Here is a 20,091-nt window from a genome sequence, read left to right as displayed (position 1 = left end):
ATGTTGAGATTTTGCCGCTTTGTTTGAAGAGAGGCTTGACTTGTCTGGAAGCGATCGGGTAAGCTATTTCAAAAAACTTCTAAGATTCCAATTTTGAGCAGCTCCATTTTCTCGAGGAGTCCATTTGCCTGCTGTCGACACTCTGCCTTTTGCACTTGGTTATTTGCAAGTTTCTCCAGTGCCTCCTTTTTGAAAAGAAAACGTTCTTTAATTATCTTAATGGCATCAGCTCTTCCGGACCATGTTGTCTCGTGTTTCAGAGAGCTTCCTTAGCACTCCATCACCTAAACACTCCAGAACGGACCACCGGTGTGTTGAAGCAGCAAAGAATAGCCTACACAGATATTTTCAACAAAGTCAAAGAACTGAACTGTTTCTGGACACGATTGTGCAGCGCATACACCAACTAAATTCAACGAATGAGCATAGCATGGAATATATTCTGCAACAGCACAATTTTTTTTTTTTGACAAATGCCTGTAGGCCTACTCCGTTATATTTCCCGCTCATGTTGGACGCGTTGGAATAACTTTGTCCAAGGCAATCGGCAAGATTGATACTCTTCTCACTGGTGTACACTTGTACAGTACAGTTGAATAATCTTTCCAACAACTGGTATCGTGGGCTTGTGGCACTTGATCAGTGGTGCCGAAGTTAATTGAGGATTGGGGGAGATAAATCAAAATTTTATCAAATTTTAGACGATTTTGAACATTGGGGAGATGCATATTTTATACACAATTTTAGTGGTAACCTACCGGTATTAAGTTTATACAATCACCAAACCACGGTAAATTAGCTGCTAACGTATAATATACAGATAAGAAATCATGAAGATAAAAGTCCTACCAGTGCTCTTGTGAATGACTGCTGCAAGATTAAGAAACAAGCAAAGAAAAACTGGTACCTCCAGCGGGATTCGAACCTATGACCTTCCAATGAATACTTAGTTTTTCCAAAAAAAAAAACAAACAGAAGTTATACTTTTCTTCTTGCCCTCTCCTTCACTAGAATCACTACAAAACTACTAAAGGACCATATGACAAAGTCACTAGTCAGGAGACTGAAAACAACCGAGGCTACAGAAGAACATCTGCAAATTTATGGCAAAATAATAACTTTCAAACACATCACAAGAACTTGTTACAACCGAACATATTGCGTCTTATGGTAGTGCGCATTGAAAACTCATTAGCACTGTCATTTATGCTGATGTCATCAAGACTATTTTGGTGAATGTTGCAAACGATGCTAGTAGGCCTATTCAACCTTTCCTGTCCCAAAGTATTTCTCAGCCAGGTTTCAATCTACAAAGATTGGAAAACGACCTCTCACAAGCAGCAGAGCTTACCGGGCAAATTAAGAGGATCTTAATCAGCTGGAGTATTTGAAAATAGAAAGGTTTTTCCAAGGACAATGCCTAAGCTCTTTTAGCGTCGTACAGATATTTTGCTCCTGTTACCTTTCTGAATAAATCAATTTGATAACTCATCGATTGTCTATTCAGCTTTGGATACTTTTTGACCATTTCAAGAACTAAGCCGGTCTTGAAAATTCGTGCAAGTTCTTTATACTTTGCCGAATCGGAATTCAGGCTACTTTCAAACCGTTCGGTCGGTTCAGAGTTCGGTCACTCTGTCCATGAACTGATTGTAAAGTATTTTATAATGCAGTTGAGTGTCTGCAGTAGCACTGCTGCCATCGAGCCTCCACCCAATCTTTCAGGGACTCTTCTTTGCCGTGGTGCTTGCAAAGGTGTGATAAAATTAGCAGCAAATTTTTCCGGAAGTGAAACTGCATTATTGTAATTGTTCTCAAACTCCAAATGACGATATTTCTCTAAAGTGATTTTCAGGGTCTGAAACAGCTCTTCACGCAAGAGTCAATGTCAAGCTTTTCTCCTTGCAACGTGATACTAAATTGCTCTATAAGTGCCAAAGGCTTCAAAGTCAGCACAAGTCCCAAATATGTTTCTGCAGTTTCTTCATTACTGCAGTCCCGTGACCAGTGGCCTAGTCCAACTCGTCCTTAATACCTTCAATAAAGGTCCTTCATTGTCTAGCGTCAAATCCAAGACAATTTAGAACTGTGATCAAACATCAATAAAGGAAAAACAACAGCAATTCAAGATGCTTGTAAACAACTAAATCGAAGTACAACTTCAGAGCAAATATTTTTTTCTAAATTATTGAGGGGAATGCTGCCAAAATATTGGAGGGATATATTCCCCCATCCCCCCTACTTCGGCACCACTGCACTTGATCAGGCAGTTGCCTCCTGCGAAAATTACGGTACCGGTTTTTAAAGTTTACAATAATTAGGATGGGATAAGACGTTGGGATTAAGTAATTTAATCCTACAACTATAATATTCTCCCATGCCATTCCAGTTGGCAAGCCAAAAATTACTTCTTCTTCGTCGTATGAGCTGTTCTTCTGGACTATATGTTTGGGCATGATGTCATCAGCCACTCTACAGTCTCGTCATCCAGGGCCTTCAGTCCAAGCGCTCCATGTGGTGGTTGATGGATTGGGCAGTCATGGACGACATGATCTACTGTCTGGTCTGTGGCGCCACACTCGCATCCCGGTGAGGGAGCCAGGCCCCATTTGCACATGTCTGAACGAAAGCGACCGACGCCGGTTCGTAGGCGGTTAAGCCGGACCCACGCAAGTCTTGCGAGGGACATTCCCGGAGGGTGGGGATCGACGTCGGGTAGGAAATCACGGAGTCGGGAGGTGTTGTTTTGCCACTCCATGTTTCATGTGTAGTTTGTCCAGTGTGCGCACTTATTCCAAGATCTTCAACGTTGTTCAGAAGCTGTCGTGCGGCGGGCACAAATGGGCGTCTTGATTTCAGTCGCTGCTGTTCTCCAGGTAGGCGCTGGAATGTACTGTGGAGGAGGTGGTCGGGGTCCAGTGCGCGACGAGCAAGGGAAATCATGGCTCCTTTACGTCGAAGCTCAGCAGGTTGGATGCCTGCAAGGATGGGAAGGCAGTCCGTTGGAGTGGGACGCAGGCATCCAGTCACAGTGCGTAGTGCGTCATTGATAGCGGTGTCAATGTGGCGGGTGTGAGAGCTGCGGCACCACACTGGTGCGCAGTACTCGGCGGTAGAATGGACGAGGGCCAAGGTAGCTGTGCGAAGGGTTTTCGCATCAGCTCCCCAGCCGAAACCCGCCAGCCGCCTCAAAAGTGCAACGCGCGCAGATAGTTTTTTGCGCAGTGACTCCAGGTGTCGTCGGTACGTGAGTGACCTGTCCAGGGTTACGCCGAGGTAGGTGGGTTCGGCGCAGTAGGGGAGGTGTTCGTCATCGGTGGTAATGTTGATCTCACGTTTTGCTTCCTTGTTGTTTAGGTGGAAGGCCGCCGACACTGTCTTTGCCTTGCTGAGCTGTAGCTTCCATTTCTGGAGATATGTTGATATAGTTGACATGTCCTGGCTTAGGTTCCTCTCCATTGACTGCCAATCTCCGGCTGGATGCAGGAGAGCCAGATCGTCTGCGTAAGCATACTTCCTGGAGATGGTGTCAGGCAGGTCATAGATGTAAGTGTAAAAGAGGAGGGGAGCCAGGACAGAGCCCTGTGGGACGCCGTTCCTGAGTCGACGTAGTCTACTTCGTCGGCCGCTACCGGTGGAAAGGGTAAAGCTGCGGTTTTGCACAAGTTCCATAATCATATGGACCATGTGCCTGTCAGGAAGGAGACGGAGTAGTTTGCAGGTAAGGCCGCTGTGCCATACAGTGTCGTAGGCAGCCATGAGATCGACAAACACGGCGCCAGCCTTCTTTTTTACCGAGAAGCTGTCCTCGATGTTTTGGGTCATCAGAGTGACCTGGTCTACAGTTGATCTTCCGTGGCGAAAGCCGGCTTGTTCCCGAGGGAGCTGAGGGTCTATTATCGGTTCGACACGGGCGTAGATAAGTCTTTCGAGTATCTTGAAGGGGATACAGAGCAGAGAGATGGGGCGGTAGCTCTTCGGATCCCCTGGGGGCTTCTTCGGCTTTGGGACTGCAACCACTAGGGCTCTTCTCCAGATTCTTGGGATGCGCAGGTGACGCAAGCAGCAGGAAAGGAATTCTTTTAACCAGGACCTCATAGAGGGGGCAGCTTGGAGTATTAGTTCCGGGCATAGGTGGTCAAGGCCCGGGGATTTGCCTGGCTTTAGGTGCTGGAGGGCGGAGGCAAATTCTTCTGGGGTAAACTCACCAGAGATGTTGCCCTCGACAGGTGTTGGGACCTTCCAGAGGTCCGTCATTTCCTTGAGGACGGACTTGTCTGATTCACGGTCTCTCGTTCTGTGCACTCCATTTTTCACAAGTTGTGAGGCGATGGCATTTGCTGAAATGGGGCATTGGCGACGAGAGGCACGTGATCTGCCAGTGAGGTTGTTGAGTGTACTCCATGCTGTGCGGCTGGAGTGCGTGAAGTCGATTGAGTCTATGGCTTCTGTCCAGCGCTTCTTCCTCTTTGAATCCAATCTTGCCAGCAGGGCTGTTGCTGAGTTGGTGGTGGCGGTACCCTGGGGGAAACGGAGGAAGTCGCGGTAAAGCCTGTCGCACTCCACATCCCAGCAAGGTATGTACTTTTTCCGTCGACCTCGCGGGATGGAGTCTTTTGCCGCAGATATGATTGCATCACAGAAGTCCTGGTAGGCTTCATCCACTTTGATGGTGTGTGGGGATGGGAGGTACTGCGTAGCTTCGTTTGTGAGGAAGCTGTAGTATTCCCAATCGTATTTCCCAATCAAAAATTACTTATCAACTATGTTCGACAGTTTTTTGCAAAAAAAAAAATGTTTTGCTCACCAAGCGCGGGGCCTTGTGAAACGCGGGGCCCGTAGCAGCTGCTACATCTGCTACTATAGTTAATCCGGCGCTGTGAATCAGGCATGTCTGTGTTCTCGTCTAGACAGTAGGAGTAGGCTATATAGGCTACTGTAGATCTTCAAGAATCTTTTTTGCTAGATCTTACGTTCTCAGGCATGTCTACTGTTTGTCGGGTAACGGTTCTTGCTGAAAGACTGATATTTGAATTTTTTCTCTGGACATATGGTTTCAATAACACTCATCGTACATTTTTTCGCAAATTTGTTATCATTATACTAATAGGCTAGGGCAGGGTTACTCAACTAATGTTAAGTCTAGGGCTACCATACGTCCTCTTTTAAGAGGATTTGTCCTCTTTTTTCAAGAAAAATAAATTGTCCTACGAGGACACTAAAAAATGCTCAAATCAAATGTCCTCTTTTTTGACAGTATGGGTTTTTATGCTAATATTTTCAAGGGGATTATATTGCTTGATGATGTTTCAGCGACGGCTTGTAGGCTATTTGTTTTCTAAACATTTTGTATTTATGGTACCTATGTACCATGTTGATTTATCAATTCTACAAGAAATTGGCGCATTTTATGGAACTGTTGTTGAACGTTCATTGCCTGGTTCACTGTAAGACATTAAACGACATTTTAAAGGCCATGCTCATTGCTCACACTTTTTCAAAAAATTATTCTTTTACCTTCATACGCTTTATGTTGATACAACGCTTGTAGACGTTGTTGATTACCAACTCAGTTTGGTTCATTTGTTAAGTTATATGAAACAAATCGAAAAATGTCTAAAAGTGGAATGTGTATTGTGTAGGTTATAACACCTAACCTACAGCAAGAAATCGTGCATGGATAGGCCTACAGCTTTGCAAGGAAAGGAACAGCTTTCTAGTTCACGCCGTTTTTAGCATCTTAACGGTAATGTGCAGTCTACTGCTTTAATCCTATTGCAAATAATTTAACAATTTCGTTAAGACTGACCAATGACCATTCCTTGTTGAAAAAAGTTTAGGCTTGGCTTCCTGGAGGTCGTGCCTGATTTGTCACATTTTGCAGAGTTTTGCGATCATTGCTGTTTGACTGAAACTGTCTAAAAACTAGGTCTTTTTTCATTGTTTAAAGTCATTTGTTATCTTAAGGAAACACTAAAAATGAGATGAAATAAGTTAAACGTTCAGTCAATCTGTTTCCTTGTGTTTTTTTTTTTTGTAACTTGCTGCGTAGGCCCTATACAGAAATGATGAAAACACGTAAAAGATTCTTCAAGCGTAAAATTGTACTTGCTGGTGAAACGTGTCCTCTTTTTAGGCGATGAAAATAGGGTAGGCTAGGGACGGTACATTACGGGACGCGCAACTCCGTTGTTCCTTCAACATTAGAAGGGTCAATTGCCAATTTGACAATTTTTTTACGCTTTACTGCTGGCTTGCTTTCAACTAAAAACCTTAAATTACTTTAAAACCAACTTCACTCTTCTTATATAATCCATAAAAAGTAAACTATTTTGTAAATTACAAAAAAAACGTAACCCTTCTAGTGTTGCGGATAAGCCAAAAGCGGATGAAGTTTCGCATCCCTAGGTAGGCCTAATGTTAACAAAGGTCCGGTTTGATAAGTTGAATATTTTTAGCGGTCCGGTGAATAAGTTATTCACACGCAACCATTATCTGTGTATAAATTATCTGTAGGCCTACCAAACCACTTTTGTAGGTGAAATATAACTCAACTTGGATTTCTGAGAAAGTATTTGGAAGTCTGGGGGGCGAAGCCCCTAAAATCCAGGTTAATCAGTAAAAATCGCTTCCTCCCAGTAGAAATCTGTTTAAAGAAGCTCTGAAACGTGGCAATGAGATTATTCTTCCAAAAGCTTAAGGTCCACCATCAACATCCAGAAGGTCCGGATTCGGACCGCGGTCCGCCAGTTGAGTAGCCCTGGGCTAGGGTCTTATGTCTTTTGCTATTTATTGTGCTATGTAGCTAGCAAAAGTATTATTTTTTGATTGATTGGTTTTCCTTTCCTTTGAAAAACAAAACTTTGCTGTTTTAAGCTATTTTTGAGTAGATTAAGTTTGTCTTTTCTTGTTTGGCCCATTGACTTGGAAAAAATAGTAGGCTATGTGTCATAATGGCGGTTTATGTTGAATTCCTTAATTGTTTACACAAACAGAAACGTTGCAAATCAAAGACGTGGGCCTACCAAAATAATTATTGAAAAAATATTTATTCTCCTATTTGATTATAATATAAATATACCACTAGGTGGGTCCAATAATAATATAATTTGTAGAGGGGCTGCTTGCCGGATGATCTTGCCCGCGGGCCGTAGATTTCTGACCCCTGGCCTGCGACAATAAAGAAGATCAACAGCAGAAGACTTTCTTTGAATAAAAAGTACGTCAATTACAAATAGGCTACCATTCACCAATCACCTTGTATTTTATTATGCTCAATTGTAGGCCAACCTTTGTTTTTGTTTATTTTTTCTAAATTCGTGCGTAAGATATCTATGGTCACACTGAGCCGGTTTCCTGTATTTTTTTTTACTTTGCAGAGTCTTCTGTGACCTCACAATTCATTTTTGAAAATGCCTTTGAAGACTCTCAAAGTCATTCATTCATTTTATTTTTCGTCATTGACGCGTCCGGGACGAAAAAGATATTAGCCTACCACTAACTACAATAGTCGATATAAGCCTACCAGCAATGAAAGGGAAAAGGTGGCAAAACCTTGAAAGGTTTAAAACGTGCCTGAATAGTAAATCATGTAGTAGGCTATCTATTGTCTGTAGATAGCACGGCCACAAAAAACAAACAGCAAAAACTTCAAACTGTAAAAAGTTCAGGAAACTTGTCACCTTTTTAATTTCTTTTCAATATTATTTTTCATTGCAAGCGCGAATATGCAGTGAACGGCAAAGTAAAACGTAATTTATCAATGCTTGACATTTGTCACATTAAGAACTGGGAAGCCGCTGACTTGATAACTGGTATAGTCTTTCGTTGCTTCCTGTCTGTTGTGGTATCTAGATTGCTATGGTGCTATTTTATTCGTATTGTTTATAATTGACTAATTGTACGCAACTGTTCTTGCAACAGACGAAATAAAAGTTTTTTTACTTTTTCTTTCTCCAAACGCCCACTTGCGGTGGAAATTGTTGGTAACAAGAAACCACATCTCGCCCTCGGCTAGCTTTGACACTGCGGAAAACGAGTTTGATTGACTCCCCCGGTTCAAAGGGCATAACATTGATTTCGATTCCATGAATCCTACACTAGTCTATTTTGTTTTCTTAAGAATCGATTAGGATACTACGACAATGCTTTGGGTTGACACATACAGGCCTTTACGTTTTAAGCATGCGAAACAACCAGATATAACCTATCAAGACTTTGTAAGTCCGAGAATAAAGATTCAAAACTAAACATAAAAAAACTGTCTTGTGCTCTCATGTTTGGGTGCACCCTGGCTTTAAAAAAGACATTTCAACGGTGGGAAAGCAAAGGTTGTCCGCGACATCAGTGAGTCTGTAGTAGGCTGGCGCAAAATCTCGAAAAAATTTTTTTTTCTTTTAAATTTTTCGTCAGTTTGGAATATTGTTCCTTTTGGTAAATGTATCTCCTACACCAAATTTCACAAAAAAATATTAACGTTTGACCCTGGTTCACCTGGTTTGAATTTTTTCAATATATCGAATTTTCGCTTATCCCTGAAACTGCTCACCCGCTATCTTCTAATGCACTCTAGCATCTTAATGGACACAATAAGAGGCAGTAACACAAACTTGTAGCAAGCAAAGTGGTTTAATTAGCAACTCCATGAACACTGACAGGTGTATTACTCTCAAAATGTCGAATTCTACCACATTTCAGACATGATTTTCTTTGTGCACCCTTCACGTAGTAAATATCTACTGCTTTCAGTTTCTTGAATCATTGGACGATGTTTATCGATTTTCACAGGCCAACAAAACTTTTTTTTATATAAAGGCAGTTATTTTAAGGTCATTTTAAGGTATTTCGAGGCCCCTGATTCTGAAAATGCACTAAGTTTTCTCGACTTGGCTCTAGTTTTTGAGTTACAATAAAAATATTTTTTCGTAATTTTCAGCCCCTATAGATTTAACGTTGTGTCGTTTACTACATAGACAAAACTGGAAGTAATCCCAGGCACATTTCTGAGTTGTATAAACGCTATTTGGAACCAATCACGTTATTTACAACCCAAACAAACAGCTATTTAACGTTTACTGGCCTAGTAACAATCAAAATATGATGTGAAGTAAGCCTGAGGATACAAGATGTAGAATATATAACTTGCGTTTTGCATTAATATATTTGTTGACTTCAACAGTATCAGTCTTACTAAGTGAGTTACAAGTACAAACAAAATGCATACATTGTTTTGCTTAACAAACTAGACAAATAAGCAAAACAAAGCCATCGATGAACAAACGCAACTCTTTATTATGATTGGCTTACTAAGCAACACTCATCAAGGTACGAAGGCCATTTACATAATTACAGAATACAAAGTTATGTTATTCAGTAAAGTAGCTGCTTAGAATTTTATCCTTGCTGCGGAAGAACGTAATCTTGGAGTCAAGAATGCCATGTTGATCGAGATGAGGAGCCAAGATTCCAGCTACCACTTTTGATAACTAAATATTTAACTACTACAGTAGGTGGTAGAAATGGTTTTGAAAAAAAAAAACTTGACCTTGCTCCAAAATAATACTGAAGGTATTGAGGTTACTCTCAGTCATGCCCGTTTTCCTATTGTTTCAAGCAAATCACCACTTGAAACTAGAGAGGGCAAACAAAAAACAGAAATAGCAACGTCCATGCAATGACTGCCTTGCACACTCCATGTAAACATGATGTTCCAACTTCCTTCGAACATCCTCACCGTGCAGAAGTATCAATTTTCATGGTGATTCCACGGCTCTCTTTATGCCATGGCACTTTGAACTTCTTAGCCGTGAGCCCAGAAACGGGTTTGAGTGCAATGTTTGCATACTTTATAGGAGGAACCCAGGACTTATCTTGATCACCCAGCTTCATGTCAAAGTAATAATAATGCTTGTTTTTATATAGCGCTGTATCTATCGCAGAATGCGTTGCTCCTCTGCATTGCTCCTCTGCATTGCCTCATGTAGCAAAATATATCTGGGTTGTTTGTACAGCATCCTACTTGTCAAAGGCATATTTTATTAGCCTATATGGCATTTATTTAGCCTATAGACCAGAAAAAAACTTCTTGCAGCAAATACTTGGCCTTAGCAAAGGCTTAAAATAAAATTTCATTTGTACAGTATCCATTTCAGTAGGCCTACCTATTCAATATAAAGCTGCATTCATAAACACATGACTTTCGGGATATTTTTCTCGTGATGTAGGCCTACTATTTCACAACTGTTTTCGTTGAATATTTATGTCTCCCTTACGTCAAACACAGTTCATTTCAACCTTTGCTTGCGTTTTGAACTTTTGTGCAACATGAACCAATTGAACTAGACAAGTGCAATTATGACATCATAATGGTAAACAGGGCTGAAAATAAGTAATTTGCTAATTGAAAGCTTTTGAGAAACGATTTCAAATATATTTTCATTGTCGAATATCTCGAAAACTAGAGCCAATTCGAAAAACTAAGTGCATTTTCGGAATCAGGGACCCTGAAATACTCTTTAATGACTCTCATCTTTTGTGCCAAAATTTGTTGGTCTATGATTAATTCACTGACTGCGAAAAGGATGCAAAATCAACTAAAATGACACTAAAAGCATGCACTATTAGTGACTCTCAGACTTGGAGTAGGGTGAAGATGTTCCACGTGGAAGTTAACAGAAGAAGTGACGTCAAAATCACGTGGTCAAATTTTGAGAAATCTCCTCTTCAGATACTGCTAAACCACTTCGAAATTTATTAATTTTTCAGAAAAATTCAGAATTTCTCCTTGGGTGAACCGGGGTCAAAGGTCAAAACCCAACAAAAATTTTTGGTTCGCAAATATCAGTGAGCAAAATGGAACATTATTCCAAACTGACTAAAATTTTAAAGAACATCAAAGAAAATGAGCCACCCTAGTCTGTAGGCTTTTTGATTGTCGATTAGTGTCTTTTGCTTTTAAGTGACTCTGAGTCTCTAGCTACAAAAGGATAAGTCTACACCTGAAGACAGCTAAACATCAAAAAGCCTACAAGTCCACAAAGTATGCACCGATGAACTGTTCACTTTGTGCCATGGCAGGCAAACTTCATCGCCTCACACATTATTGTTTACCAATGCTCATATAGTTAAATTTATCTCATTTCCTTAGGTAGGTATGAGAATAAGTTTACAGTTTCACCAGTAGCCTAATTCAGTTTTTTACCATTAACAAAGAAAAGTTTGACATCGTCAAGTGCCAACAACGAATTAACCTGTGATTTGTATTTTGGCAGGTCAGATTGCTAATCAGGAATTCTTTTCTGTTTGTAGAATTTATAGTGCAGAGGTGTGCAACATACAGCTCTTGCCATTTATTTGGCCGGCCTTGTGTCATTAAAAACATATTACAAACTGCTTCTTTTTACTGTAATGGTAGATATGCTACGTTTTTGTTTTTAAGATATACGCTACAGCAGAGTGGTCCAAATAAAATTTATCGTGGGCCACCAGAAGCAATTCATTTTATTTCACCGGCCAAGCAACGACAGAAAATAAAATATTATGACGTCACTCAATGATAGCTGACATGACGTTTGTGGTGGCGATGCTTCTTCAGCAATAGCTTCTGTATCGACAAAATTGTAGTTGCACCAATGCGTAGGCACGAGTGCTGTTTCATTTCCAAGTTTGGTTCGATTTGTAATCACTGAAACAGCGGCATCCAATGGCGTTGACTGGGGGTCCAGGGGTATTTTTGGATCCGGGCCCCGAGATAATTTTTCGGGCCCGTACCTTTTCGAAGGGTCTGGGAACATGAAGAAACCAGAACGTATTCTTTGATACAGTGGAGCTTTCTTACAAAATATCTTGATTTGGGGCCCAAGGATCTCATTGGTACCGGGCCCAAATGTGGTCTTAACGACCCTGGCGGCATTAATTTATTGCTGGGTAACTTTATACATCGAAGGCTTTTTTGTAAAGCAAAGCCATGAGCGTAAAATAAACTTAAGCATCATTATACAGAGGTAGTACCACAGTGCTTGCTTCTAATAATAATAATGCTATGGTTTATTTATTGTGGCTCCACGACTGCTGAGATCTTTTAGCGGCATGACTTTTATTTAATTTTTATCAGATTTAAGATGTCATCACATTATTACCCGACTTTTCCTTACTGCGTTATGCAAGAAAAAATACAATCGGAACCGTTTTTCAAATCTTCGGCTAGACACTACCTGGAGTCGATCTCAGATCTACCAGCACTCAGTCATTGAGCTGGTTAGTGCTTGCATCTGAAAAACATTTCACATTTGCAAGAATTGCGCCAAAGGCTGACGCGTTGGTTTAGCACTTTAGTGTATTGATTTATGCAAAATGTACTGTTGAATAAGAAAGATGGTTTACTTGTTCAACGCAGCACTGCGGACTTTATCGATTTTTTTTGTCTGTGTTGAAAAGTTTTACATTTGTTCATTTTAAGATGGTTTTTTGTTAGGGAGGTCTTAGAACCAGGGTTTGGGTTTTGTCATTAGCAGATTCGCTTATTCAACACAAACAGCCTTGCAATTTTGTCTTGGTATTAGCAGTCGAAAATTTATTAGAAAAATTGATTCTTCACCAAAAGCGTTATTCAAACGTTAGTTAACGTAGGTTCACTGAAGAAGAAGCCAGTTAGTGATTGCAACCTATTTCCGTTCGTGAATTTACGCATCAAAAGGGATTCATTGTTGTTGAGCGGCTAGCTTTTCGTTGGTCTAGTCAAGATTTCTGGGTTAATTTTCTCGTCTCCAACATTCTATAAAAGTATTTGAATATCTTTGTTCTGTAGTTTGTAGATATGCTGGTGTAGGTTTATGGTTACTGCAGATCACTTTTATATTGATAGGAGAAAGGTCAGAGGGTTAGGTTATAGGCTGCTGCTTGTAATTAACCAATGTGAATGTACACAGTGGCGGCTCGTGGTATTGCTGTAACCAGAGGTTTAGGCCTACGTGAAAAAACAAGCACCAAAGGCGCAATGCCAAGCTTGAGGAGTCTAGAAGCATGCCCTCCATAAAATTTTACCTTAGTTTAGTGGTATTTCGTGTATTCTGAGGCTATTTAAGCACTTAAATTCCTGATGTTTATCAAGTTTAAATAGGCTGTTTTAGCTTGTGACCTTTGGCCTTAACTTATTATCGTAAGTTAACAATGAACCTAGGATAAATTTAATTTAGTAACAACATTAATGATAACCTAGTGTAAGCTTTATCTTTTTGCAGAAAGCAAAGCACATTGGTCCAACTATGTAACAGCATCAGTCGCAGCCACCTAATGCCGTGCTTGAAAACGATGAAGTATACTTGCAACAGTAGCTAGCCTGACCAGCAACTGCAGAATTTGCAGTTCGGAATTGCAGAAATTTAAAGCAACTTCAGCCAAAATATGGTGTCACAATTTCTCTTTGTTCTTCTTTTATAAGATCGCAACTGCAGAGCTTGCAATTCAGGGCTTCCAAATACAAAACTTAAAAAATCATAATAGGATACTTTTTAAAATCCAAAAATTATGAAACTTTTAGTCGGTAGGATCTATAGAAAAAATGAGAAAAAACGTGAAATTCATAAAAAATAAAATAAAATGCTGAAATGTGCAGTTCTGCAGTTTCTATAGACGAGCCGCCACTGAATGTACAATCATCTCTTTGTTCACCCCTATAGCTCAATCAGTTAGCGCGAGACTTCTTGAACGAAGAAGCTTCAAGATCAAGCTGCGCTGGTTCGACTCTCGGGGCCGGGGTGTGCGCTTGAGCAACAGTCGTTAAGGAGTGCTTTCCATTCCATTCAGTGAATGGAATAATTCTCTGCGAACAGCATTTCTCGGAAGCTTCACTCTGTCATCTTCGGTGACCGGGCTTGCACCAGTGGCTGAAAACCTCTACAAGTTTGAGAAACTGCCAAGATTAAGCTCTCTAAGAAGCTTTCCCAGTCGAGGATACAGATTCAATCAATCAATCAATTATCGACTTGAGACTACAAACTGCACGAAGTGATAAAGACTTTCAGGAAAAATATCATTAAACAATGTGGAAGTCCAATTCTGGTTAACGTACCATCATAGTTAGTACCATTATTGTAGCAAACTGAATTTTTGCACAAAGCCGCCAAGGTGACATTCAGAAATAGATTGTTGCGCAAATATCAGCTTCAGAACCAAAGCGATGGATCTAACATAGCCTATCACTGAAATTGTAGGCTTGCAAGAAGTGACAGCGGAATACTCATCGCGTGGTTATTTTGAAAGGGAGTAATCTCTTTCCATTCTACACCTGACTGTTGGCTTCTAGTTGAGTTACCACTTGCAAAAAAACGATCTTGTTAAGCCAAAGATAACGATTTATTAAAAAGTCAGATATAACAGTACAATATCAAAAGTTGAATATAACATGCAATATGTTATGGACATTCAAAGCTTAGTACCTTCTTTATAGCGTCGGCATTGCAATGTTCAGCTGATCAACGTTAATTTGAACTATATTTAAAGAAAAATGACTCATCTTGTTTCAAAAAGGCCTTACCAGGCGGAAGCACTAAGTTGCCTAGGCTGCATGTGCATATGCCATGTTTTGAATGGTCTATGTTCATTTCCTTACGTTGTTTGAACATTTAGCTACATGGAATATGCCGACAAATTGCTTTCGTCAGCAATTTGTTGAGCCTGGGAACGGATACGATTTGCAGTATATTGACTTGCTCAAGCAGTTCAGTGGCTCGGGCTGTGTTGGCTATGACGTGGAATAATAAAACTATGTAATTAGGCCAATAAAAGGGTCCGTTGTAGTTGCTTCAAAGTAATTGTGTTCGTTTTATAAAGAATTTTGATCTTAGTGATAATATCTGCGCATTCTAAGCAGTGAAACAAAGGCGAATGGTATGAGAACTAACTTTTTAATGTGCTGTCGTAGCAGTGGGAGTGTAGTAGAGTCAGGAGCGTTGACAGGGGGGTCTAGGTGGTACTTTTGGACACGGGCCCGAAATATTTAAGGGGCTCAGATTTAAAAAATTCCCCGCAACTTCAAACATTATTAAGATCTTAATATAATCAGATCTAAAGGAATTGCCATCAGAGGTTAAAACAGCTCTTTCAGCCGTCAGATGTTAAACTACGGGCTCTGTGTTGAGAACACAACAAATCAATTCGAGACTTAATTTGAGAGACAACAGTCCGAAAATCGTCTTCTGCTTGTAGGCTTGATCTGTATTTGCTTTTGATGTAAGATAAAGCAGAAAACGTTGTTTCACATAAGTATGTACACCGTACTCAGGACCATAGTAGTACCAAAAGTCAAAAGAACATTCATCGCAGCCGCTGATAACTGTGGACATTCTTTTGCAACTGAAATTCAAATTTGAGTCAAAGTTCTTTTAGTATTAAAAGCGATCTTTGAACCGCGGCCACTTTTACTTGACAGGTCATCCAATGCTTCAATCATATCTGATGATACTGTGGACTAGATGGCGAGTATTTGATACTGTGAAGGATAATAATATTATTTCCAGTCGTATTGTTGTGGTATGGTGTCTTTGGGAAAATATTACACAATTGAGAAAGATTATGAAGATGAAATTATGGATTGTTTCACAATGTTTTGACCAAACTCGTTTTCTTCAAGGAAGTCGTTCAGCGAAGAAAACATACCCATTCGTCCACTTTCAACTAGGATAGACCAATGGTGAATTTTCTTTTTGAAGGCTTGTATCTTGTCATAGGCCTGTTAGAATCTCAATTGATTCGCCCAGCAAAGACAAATTTAAACTGTTTATCTTCTCAAACCTACAAGAAAAACACAGCAGTTTTGTCAACCAGTCAAAGTCGGTAAGATGTGCAGCAAGTTCGTGTTTTCTTTCCGTATGAAACAAGTAAACTTTATTTCGCAGCTCATGCGAACGGGTGAGAACTTTACCTCCCGATGATCATCTCACTGCAGAATGAATAAGAAAACTTTTATGCTTTGAGCTCATGTCATCGCAGAGAATGGTAAATAATCTTGTGTGGAAAGGTATCGATTTAATATAATCAACAATCAGAGGTTTAAACAAGCTGAAGTTCATTATAACACAGATCCATATTTATGGTAAGTATATTTTGCGACTCAAACTAAAAGGTCTTGCGACCCATATTTGGTTCGCGACTTACTATTGCGGACCCCTGGTCTAAAACAAAACTAGAAATTAAAAAAACCCACAAAATCATCTTTAGCAGTTCCTATTAGCCTATTCAAATCCAGCGGTTTGTAGCTACCTTTCAACTAGTCCAGGGGTGTGCAACGTGCGGCCCGCGGACCAAATGCGGCCCGCGAAGAAAAATTGTGCGGCCGCCAAGATGTGCCAGTTTTGAATTGTGTGCGGCCCGCGAAATGTGTTTATAATTTAGTTTAGTCTGGTACGTGCGAACAATTCATTGTAGAGTGGATGATTTTACATTTCGCACTTTCTGTTAACCATCTTAGAAGTCTCCCACCGGCCACGGCGAATCCGATTGTATTTAATTATTCGGAACGTCAGTAGATCAGAGGCACAGAATTGCTCAGAGGATAGCTCAAACTATGAAACCGTATTCTGACGGTAATTTTGTGAAGCAGTGTCTTATCGATGTCGCAGAAGAGATGTGCCCTAAAATGAAGAGTGAGTTCGAGAAAATAAGTCTGTCACGGTGGACGATAGCGAGGCGTAGGCTATAGATGATTTTGCTTGTGATATTAGTGACACTCTCAGGGATAAGGTGAAGAACTTTGTTTCATGGAGTTTTGCGATCGATGAAAGTACGGACCAGAAGGACACAGCACAGTAGGCCTTATTTGCAAAAGGAGTGGACAAAGGCTTGAACGAAACGTAAGAGCTTCTGTCACTACAGTCAATGAAGGGCACGACAACTGGTGCTGACATCTTTACTAACGTAGCCTATTTGATGCTTTTGACAAGTTTGAATTGGACTTGTCCAGCTTATGCGGAATCGCAACTGATGGTGCTCGATCCATGTCCGGAACTGGCATTGGATTCATAGGTCTCTTGAAGTTTGCCTTGAGGGAGAGAAAAATTGATGACGACATAGCAATTTTTCATTGTATCATTCACCAGCAAAACCTGTGCGCAAAACCCTTGAAGTTCAAACACGTCTTGAGCCCGGTTATTAAGGCAGTAATTTCATTCGAGCACGAGGGCTTAACCATTGTCAGTTTCAAAAGTGTCTGGATGATCTCAACACGACACATAAAGATCTACTATACTTTTCCGAGGTGCGTTGGTTAAGCAAAGACTGTATGTTGCAACGATTTTACGATTTGCGGAAAGAAGTCATCAATTTTTTGATTTTTACCGAAAACGTCTCAACCAAGATGACTTTTCACATTTGAAAAAATTTATGGCTTCAAAAATGGCTCTTTTTAGCTCAACGTATTTGTGCGAACAATTTTTTTCTAAAATGGGCGTAGTAAAATCTCCCTATTGATCGGTTCTGACAGACAAGCACTTGGAAAATGGACTTCGAATTGCGAGCACTTCCATTAAAGTAAATTTGGAAAAAGTCGTCGGGAAAAGAAGCCAGCTTGAAATTTCTCACTGAACTCGTAGTCGGTGTGACAATACATTTGAATAGCAGCTTTCTTCAGAAATTTATGCGTCTTAACTTAATATTTCTGCAAGGAGATAACCTCTAATAATGCCATAAGATCAATAATAAAAATAAACTACTTTTTTGTGCCTGCAACTACTAGAAAGCATATGTTAAATAAACGTGCGGCCGCGGTTTCACCCAGATATTTATATATGGCCCTCCTTTAATAAAGGTTGCACACCCCTGAACTAGTCTATAACCTAATGTAAACTACAAAATGCAATTACTTAACCTAATTAGAAACTAGACTCGTTTGTTACGTAATAACTAGTGTTGGACTATCTGGATAGACGTTGATCGTAACCGGCACAATTTTTGCTAAGTTTTTGTTTGTCGTATCCAGGCTTACACTCGGTAGTTGAAGATTTAGATTAAGTGTACGGAAGACAAGGAAGCCAATCTTCGTGTCCACCTTCAGGCATGCCTTTAAGTGTCCTGCTAAAGACACAGCCACATGCTCTTGAGCGGTGTCGAACCGGCGACCTTTCGATTGCCGTTCCAAGGCTCTCACCACTGTCTAAGTCAGGAGTGTCCAACCTTTTTGGCCAAAGGGCCACATGTAGTTTACGAATGGTTGCGCGGGCCACTTGAGTATGTACTGCTAATTTGTAATCTTAAAAATAACTGTCTGATAATTTCTAATTAAAACCCTCACACCCAAATTCTAATCTTAGAAATGTGTTTGTACATTTTATGGGTTATATAAGAAGAGTGAAGTTGGTTTTAAAGTGGTTTAAGGTTTTTAGTTGAAAGCAAGCCAGCAGCAAAGCGTAAAAAATGTCAAATTGGCAATTGACCCTTCTGATGTTGCCGGAACAGCGGAGTTGCGTGTCCCGTAATGTATTGTCCGGCTGGCCCTAGGTTCATCCACGAAAAACTTGCTCGCACAAGTAAGTGCTGCCGAATAATGATGTCACAAAAAGCAAGAAATATTGCTGATTGACTGACTCTTGAAGCACCAGTACTATTGTGTGGAAAAGGGTGGACGTAACAATGTGGAAAATGTGATGCGTAACAATGTGCATTGTGATACAATAAAATTAACTTGAACAGCTGTGCACCCCATGCACTAGGGATTATAGAGTAATAGAGAAAGAAAGCAAACAATAAATGCCAATTTATCGGAATGTAAGTTCGCCATAAATTACGTTGGCGATTGAGTTGATTATATAATATATGTCATTTCGAAAAATATCACGCGGGCCACTCAGAATCTTCTCGCGGGCCACATGTGGCCCGCGGGCCACAGGTTGGACGCCCCTGGTCTAAGTGTTATGCTAAGTGTTATCCGGGTATAATTTTGTTGGCTGCATTGACACTGACTGCTTTGTAACCAGCTGAGGAACAACGTATTCTGCGATGGATACAGCGCTATATAAAAACAAACATTATTATTATTATTTACCGGATAGCATAAAAGTAACGTTTTTAATGGTTTTACACCGCTTTAGCAAGTTCAGGTATCCTTAGTTATCTGTGACTGTGGTAATTGTGAGTTTTTGTGACTCAAATAGAAACACAAATGACTGAAACTATTATTTTGTCAATGCATGTATTCTAAAGATGAGGACTGTAGGCTAATGTGATTTAGTCGAAAAGTCTTGAATTCGAGTGTACACTATAAATTTACAAAAGTTTAGAGAGATTGAAACGGAATTCAAACATTTTAATAGTGAATACCCTGTATCTTGGGGCTACTTTTCATGTTCAAGAAATGGTAATGGGGAAAATAAGTTGGATCTACAGAAACAAAACTCCTCACCTGTTTACAGGATTTAACAATCGATACGTTGTATTTCATAACAAATGCGTTGCAGATACAATAAATGCTGAAAATGCGTGACTTTTTCATTTAGATGGGACGTGTGGACATTGACAATAAATTGTGTGTTGGACAGTTAGATGATTTTATAAGTCACTATTTGTGTAAATTTCGCAAGAGTGGTTGTCTGACAATCACTGTATATTATCCAGTTAGCCGGTTAGCTAAAATATAGGTATCCGGGTATATCCGTTATCCGGATAATACAATTTATTGATGTAAATACTTCCAAACTATCCCCAGTAGAAACTGCTTACTGTTATCTCTGTGGACGTTGTGATACTGCATGTAATTCCAAAATTGCATGTGTAAGTTAGATATATATAAAAAACGCCGTGTTGGTAAAAATAACCGAAAACAGACTTCAAGCCATAAAAGGTTTTCATTAAATTATCTTAAGCGCAGCCACATCCCACTGAAATTTGTTTTGGTCTACTTTCTCAATAGCACATTTCCGTCAAAAACGTACAGGCAATGCATACAGATCGAATTTTGCTAGCAGTGTTGCCCAGTGCTATCTTAATTCGGTATAGCTTAATTCTTCAAAAGAGTTTTCACAGACAGAAAAAGCTCCCAATGCAACAGCGATTGCCCAATGCCTAATGTTCAGTTTTTCTATATCTTCCTTAGCGTGTGGGACT

This window comes from Aplidium turbinatum, chromosome 14, assembly GCF_918807975.1.
Source record: "Aplidium turbinatum chromosome 14, kaAplTurb1.1, whole genome shotgun sequence".
Taxonomy (NCBI): Eukaryota; Metazoa; Chordata; class Ascidiacea; order Aplousobranchia; family Polyclinidae; genus Aplidium; species Aplidium turbinatum.
The sequence above is the reverse complement of the archived record's forward strand: the minus strand, read 5'-3'. Positions refer to the sequence as shown.